The 6,539-nt window shown below is 37.5% G+C and overlaps 1 long non-coding RNA gene across 1 annotated transcript; it reads left to right on the plus strand.

Moving 5' to 3' along the window:
• Positions 1 to 1,604: 1,604 nt before the first annotated feature.
• LOC108960507 lies at positions 1,605 to 3,328 on the plus strand. The gene is made up of 3 exons (XR_001988320.2): positions 1,605 to 1,800; positions 2,721 to 2,903; positions 3,007 to 3,328. It is a non-coding gene; the product is annotated as an uncharacterized LOC108960507 (long non-coding RNA).
• Positions 3,329 to 6,539: the final 3,211 nt, after the last annotated feature.

The following is a 6,539-nucleotide window of genomic DNA, read 5'->3' on the forward strand; positions in this document are numbered from 1 at the left end:
CAAATCCATCTCCATTAATTTGCACGATCTCCATTTTCAAAAGTGAATCGAGCTTCTAATTTCAAGTGATTTTCCCACAGGTTTTCGCGAGCGAGGTCTTTTGCATGGACATGGGGAGGATAGTTTTGGGCTTGTCGTCTCACTAATTTCAAGTGCTTTACCCAAAAAAATAAAAGAAAGAGATTTACTAATTTCAACTCGTGATTTTTATTTATGAAAATTTCATCCCGTTCAAATTTGCTGGTTTATGATATTAATTTGCATGAAGGTGGGGAAAGTCATATATACCAATTCAGACTCAAGTCCATGTCATTCTCTCCAAATCCCGGTTCCACTTCTACCGTTGCAATAATTCAATTAGACATAAGAACAATCTTTACTTATTTTGTGCCCAATAGCGTTACGAATGATCTCATTGTTTGTGTTTTCCAATTTGAAAATAAAATAAAATTATACGAGAATACATTTGCTCAACTTGAAAAGACATAATTCCATGATCCATGGAGTAAAAAAAATGTTGACCGGGATTAATAGGGACCTCTTCAATTTCGTTACATCAGTTTAATGTGCCGTAAATATTTAACCCATTTCGTAACTGGGGAAATAAAATTGAGGAGTTCTGATTCCCAAAAAAATAAAAAAAAAATTAAACAAAATAAATTCGAAATGAAGAGGAACGGAAATGGGTCGAGCATGTTTGTATGTCGGTTCAAGTTCCGTCGTGGCGCGGGCCCCCACCGAGTTTCTGGCGGGAGCGGACACGGGAGAGAGCTTAACAAATGACGACAGACACTACCACTTGTTCTTCTTCTTCTTCTTCACTGCCTGTCTTTGGCTCGCTGGCTCGCTTTCTCTAGAAAGCAAAGCAAAAACGCAGCAAGCAGTCAGTTTTTGGAGATCGCTCACGCGTTTTTGCATTCGCGATGATGAGAAGAGGCGACGGGGAGAGGCTTCCCGCCGTCCCCATGCCACCGGAGTATATATATACCCTCACCTCAGGTCACCCCGTCGCACATTCTCCTCATTTCCTTTGCAGAATCCATCATGAGCGACTGGGATCCTCTTTGGCCCGCTTCGCCGTCTCTCAGGTATCTTCTTCTTCCGCAATCTCTCTCTTCTTCTTCTTCTTCCTGATCTCTGCTTTTCGATTTGCAGTCCTGAGGCGGCGCCTCCTCATGTTGCTTCCGCTTCGAGCGAAGTATCGAGGTGTCTTCTCCTTTTTTACCAGCAGCTTCGTCTGTCGTTGTTTACAGTTCTCAAACATATATTTTCGTAGTACGCGTTTAGATCGCCGTAGATCGATCTTGTTGCCTCTGTTTGAGCCGTTCTGTGCGATTTCCTTTCGAGTTGTCGGACTGCTTTCTATGTATGTTTTTGTTCGTGTTTCTCCAGCTGCTTCATCTGCCTTCTCCACCACGGTTCTCATAGTTATGTTTTCATAGCTTTTTTTAGATAGAGATTGATGCTTTTTCTGATGCGATTTGCTTTGAGGCGATCGGACTACGTTTGATGCTTCTCCTTTACAGTTTCATGTTTTCGTAGCTTTTTTTAGATAGAGATTGATGTTTTTGCCGATGCGATTTGCTTTGAGGGCGGTCGGACTATGTTTGATGCTTCTTTTTTACACTCTGGAGTCATCGGACTATTTTTGTTGCTTTCGATGGCTGTAGCTTTGTGGTTAAGGTTTTGCGTCTTCTCCTTCCTATAACCTAACCAACTGCATTTCTGTGCATTTCTCGGCAGTGATGAGGCACCTCCTCATGCTGCTGCGGCTTCCAAAACCGAATCTTCTTCCCCGAGGTTTGCCTGTTGCGCGTTCTCCGTTGCTCTATTGCAGTTGGAGTTCAACGCTGTCTTATTTAATTCTCAGTAACAGCATTTCTGTAAATCGGGTTGAACTATTTTGATGCTCTCTATTCGTTTTTCTCTTTTTATGTTTCCTCGATTGTATTGGACTGCGATTTCCAATGTTTGATGTGCCCTACAAGTTTTCTTGATGCGATCGGAGCATGTATGTTTGAGCTGTTCTGTGCGATTTCCTTTCGAGTTGTTGGACTGCTTTCTATGTATGTTTCTTCGTGTTTCTCCAGCTGCTTCATCTGTCTTCTACACGGTTCTCAAAGTTATGTTTTTGTAGCTTTTTTAGATAGAGATTGATTTTTTGCTGATGTGATTTGCTTTGAGTCGATCGGACTATTTGATGCTTCTCCTTTACAGTTTCATGTTTTTGTAGCTTTTTTTAGATAGAGATTGATGTTTTGGCTGATGCGATTTGCTTTGGCTGTAGCTCTGTAGTTAAGGTTTTGTGTCTTCTCCACTGCATTTCTGTGCATTTCTCGGCAGTGATGAGGCACCTACTCGAGTAGCTTCTCCATTTCTCCCTCGAGGTTTGCCTGTTGTGTGTTCTCCGTTGCTCTTTTGCAGTTGGAGTTCTGCTTCGATGCTGTCTTAGCATTTCTGTAAATCGACGGATGGACTATTTTGATGCTCTTTTTTTTCTCTTTTTATGTTTCCTCAATTGTATTGGACTGTGACTCGTTATGTTTGATTTGCCCTACGAGTGTTCTGTTTTGATTTGCCCTACGAGTGTTCTGTGTTCTACCGTCCCAGATAGTGTATAGTGTATTTCTGATAACTACTTATCAGAGAGCATATGCTGCTTGTGATGTTTGTCATGTATCTCCATGTCCACTGATTTGATTTCTGTAACTTGTTTGCAGTGACGAAACACTTAAACGCTTGAATGCGTACATCAAGGAATACCTGTTTCAACTTGGATTAAGTGATCTCGCATGCCGGTTTTTGGAGGAGGCCGAAAAAAAAAAGGACATCCCACCTGTTCCATTTGTTCAGATGTGGGTTCAGCTGGAAAGCGAGATGATCCCCTGCCCTCCCCCTTCGTAGTAAAAATTTGAATATCTTTTGTTTCTTTAAAAGTACATTGTCTGGTTCTTCCGTTTGGGAATCGTAGACATTGAGGTTGTCTCCTTTATATCTTTTCGGCAGTGATAAACAGATGGGACCAATGTCATCCCTGAATGAGGGCGTCGAGAAGTACCTGGACTACCTGCATATTGACAGGAGGAGCTTTAGCGAGAAAGCTTGGAGACACGTTGTTCGTTGGATTCCTCTGATTACTATTTGGTTTGAAAGAATCTATCCACAACGTGATGCTAAGACTGACTGAACAGAATATGAGGCAATTGGCAGTTGACAACTACTCATTTGATAGTAACTGTGATGATAGATTGATTCGTTACACTTGACTTTGTATAGGATTGATGATAAGTGCAAGTGAGAATAGATGCTTCGGTGGTATAGGATTGATAAACACCTTGATTGATAATAGATGCTTCATCTGTAAAGGATCGATGACAATTGTGATTGATTGATAATGGCTGGTTGATTGTCACTTTGTCTACATGGATGTCGCAACGGAGAAATTCTGGTGTGGGACACAAAATTTGTCTCGAAATGTAAGAGGACTGGGTAGCTGACAAACGAATCTACTTGTCTCACCAGATTATTGATTCACCCTCTAGGATGCGCAGGGAACAATGCAATTCTTGTCCGCAGGTGTGGCAGTTGACCTTTGTCTCCAAATTTGGTTTGCATTTCTGGTGGTATGTGTGTCCACAATTGAAATAAGCCCTCTCTTCTGTTTTTGTGCACTCATCCTGCAAGTCAGCAAAAGTAGTCAATATATTGTCATTCGGACATGTTTGACATGATTCGGCTTCGTTGAAGCTACATGGGTGATCATGAATGAGCGTCACAAACCGAGCAGATGGGACAAACGATTGGTTTTTCAGCATCTTCTACAGAATGGTCCTCACCAATGATTCCCTTTTGCATTCGCTCTTTGACTTTGTTATACCGTCGCCCCACTAATTCATGTACAATCTGCAATTGCATCTTTACCCTAGTTATCTCCTTGGAATAAATAAGAAAATGCCAAGAAAGTAAAACTTCGAAAGTTGAGTTTATAAAAAAATAATATCAATTGCCTATAACCAAACTTTAGGCTCGAGTCTCCTACACTTGAGATTTTACTCCTGTGCTTACACTAAGATAAGGGAAATGATACTTTCATAGCCAGAAAATTTCCTTCCCCAATTCTTTCGAAGTCTCTAATTTGAAAGGAATATTTTGCCTTAAACCTCACACATATACTCCATTAAGATTCTTGAAAATTATGAAGGCTTGAATACCTAGTGACGAGTAAATAGTTAAGAAAATTAAACTACTTTTTTATTTTTATATTAGTCGATTCCACCATGTTCCATTTTTCAATTTTTCATTAAATAATTCATGTACAATCTGCAATTGCATCTTTACCCTAGTTATCTCCTTGGAATAAATAAGAAAATGCCAAGAAAGTAAAACTTCGAAAGTTGAGTTTATAAAAAAATAATATCAATTGCCTATACCCAAACTTTAGGCTTGAGTCTCCTACACTTGAGATTTTACTCCTGTGCTTACACTAAGATAAGGGAAATGATACTTTCATAGCCAGAAAATTTCCTTCCACAATTCTTTCGAAGTCTCTAATTTGACAAGGAATATTTTGCCTTAAAAATCATACATATACTCCATTAAGATTCTTGAAAATTATGAAGGCTTGAATACCTAGTGACGAGTAAATAGTTATGAAAATTAAACTACTTTTTTATTTTTATATTAGTCGATTCCACCATGTTCCATTTTTCAATTTTTCATTAATTGACCTTATTGTAATCTAAAAGCAACAACATCGACCCATCTGACTCTCGCTATTTCATAACTCATTTTCAAAAGAAAAAAATGCCCCATATATTTTAATTTCAATTTAATGTAAACATTAATTATTTGAAATGAATTATAGTAATGTTTTCATTTAATTTAATCACAAATCAAGTAAATATCTTTACTAGTTGCTATTTATTTACATAACTAAAATAATCTATTCTTTAAGTTATAATTAATGTGTTTTATGAAGGATATATACTTAGGTTTTCCATTTTTCCATTTATATTTGCATGATATTCCATTCAAATAGTGTTATATTTGTATTTTTTTAATGTAATTTTCCCATCACTAATAATATACGACCATGCCGTAAAAGTCGTTCACATAATCAAATGAGCAGTACTTAAAACTAAAAAAAAAGAAGCCTTTTTGGTGATAAAATAAGTTTGTAGTTTGTTTCATTGTCAACTTTAATTTACTAAGATATGTATGTCTAATTTTTGCAACAACGAGAGGCTATTATGATTATTAAACTAGAGGGAAAATTATTTCAATATATTAATTATCCTTCATCTGTTTAAAGGAGTGATGCTTTTGATTGATATTCTGTTTACAAATTAGGTGTTTCTTTTTCTTTTTCTTTTCACTTTAGTATGTGTTAAATAGATTGCACAAAATATTTGTTTTTACTTCGTGCTTGCCTCATACAATCACACGACCAAATTTTTTTTTAAAAAAGGGCCACAATTGAAGAAAAAAGGAGAATTTCATCTGTGTCCCACGTGATTTGGTGGCTCATAGACAACTATATCAATATACAAAGCAAATGGCTATGATAAAAGGGGAAAAAAACTAAAGGGTGGATCAAACTAGTGATGGCATAATATAAACTTGAGATAAGTAATCAGCAGTAAATACATTAAAAAATGCATAATTAGAATAATAAGAGGATATGAAACTTAAAATAGCTTTCAATAAAAGACATAATAGTGATGGGAGCAGAGAAATATTACATGGTAAGGGACTTTTCGAAGCCTTGGAACATTAAAGAGAATTATATCGACTAGTTGATCGAGTGTAAATCGAGATACCCAAAATTCCGTTGGTAACGGCTTTACCTGCAATAACAAAATCGATAAAAAAACCGATAAGCATTCTCAACTAATGAACACGCCAACCTTAATTTGTCAAATTTGCAATCTCTAGTTTCGTTGCTCATGCAATGTCCCGACATCATGCTCTAGTAAGGGGTTTACCCGTCGCAACCGGTGTGAAAAGAGACGGTACAAGGTTATTCTTCAATATTAGAAAAGATATAAGAATAAGCTTATGATAGGAATGACCTCTCCGAATTGAAGGGGCGGTGCAACATTCTCCTCCTTATGAGTTACCGCCATTGATTCTCCAAGGCGCTAGCGATGATATTCGGCTTCTGATTCCTCCTCCTCCTCCTCTTTCTTTTCAAGTTATGGCGAATTGATTTTATAGGTGGACTGCCAATGTAATTCCGATACTCGTAAGGAAAGTGGCAAATATCTTCCCAATAATTCTGATTCTTATTTTAACTACAGATTGCGTAGGTGCAGAATGTAAAGTCTCGCAATTTAGGAAAGAAAGGGAACTTACGAATATCTTATCTGACCAAAAATTATTCCTACTCTGATCTCTCTCTCTCTCTCTCTCTCTCTCTCTCTCTCTCTCTCTCTCTCTCTCTCTCTCTCTCTCTCTCTATCTATATATATATATACATAACAAATCAACCCAGAAAATAGTTTGAACCTCAAATTTCTGCCGATTAGTATAGATTTCAT

Source organism: Eucalyptus grandis, chromosome 6, assembly GCF_016545825.1.
Source record: "Eucalyptus grandis isolate ANBG69807.140 chromosome 6, ASM1654582v1, whole genome shotgun sequence".
NCBI classification, from domain to species: domain Eukaryota; kingdom Viridiplantae; phylum Streptophyta; class Magnoliopsida; order Myrtales; family Myrtaceae; genus Eucalyptus; species Eucalyptus grandis.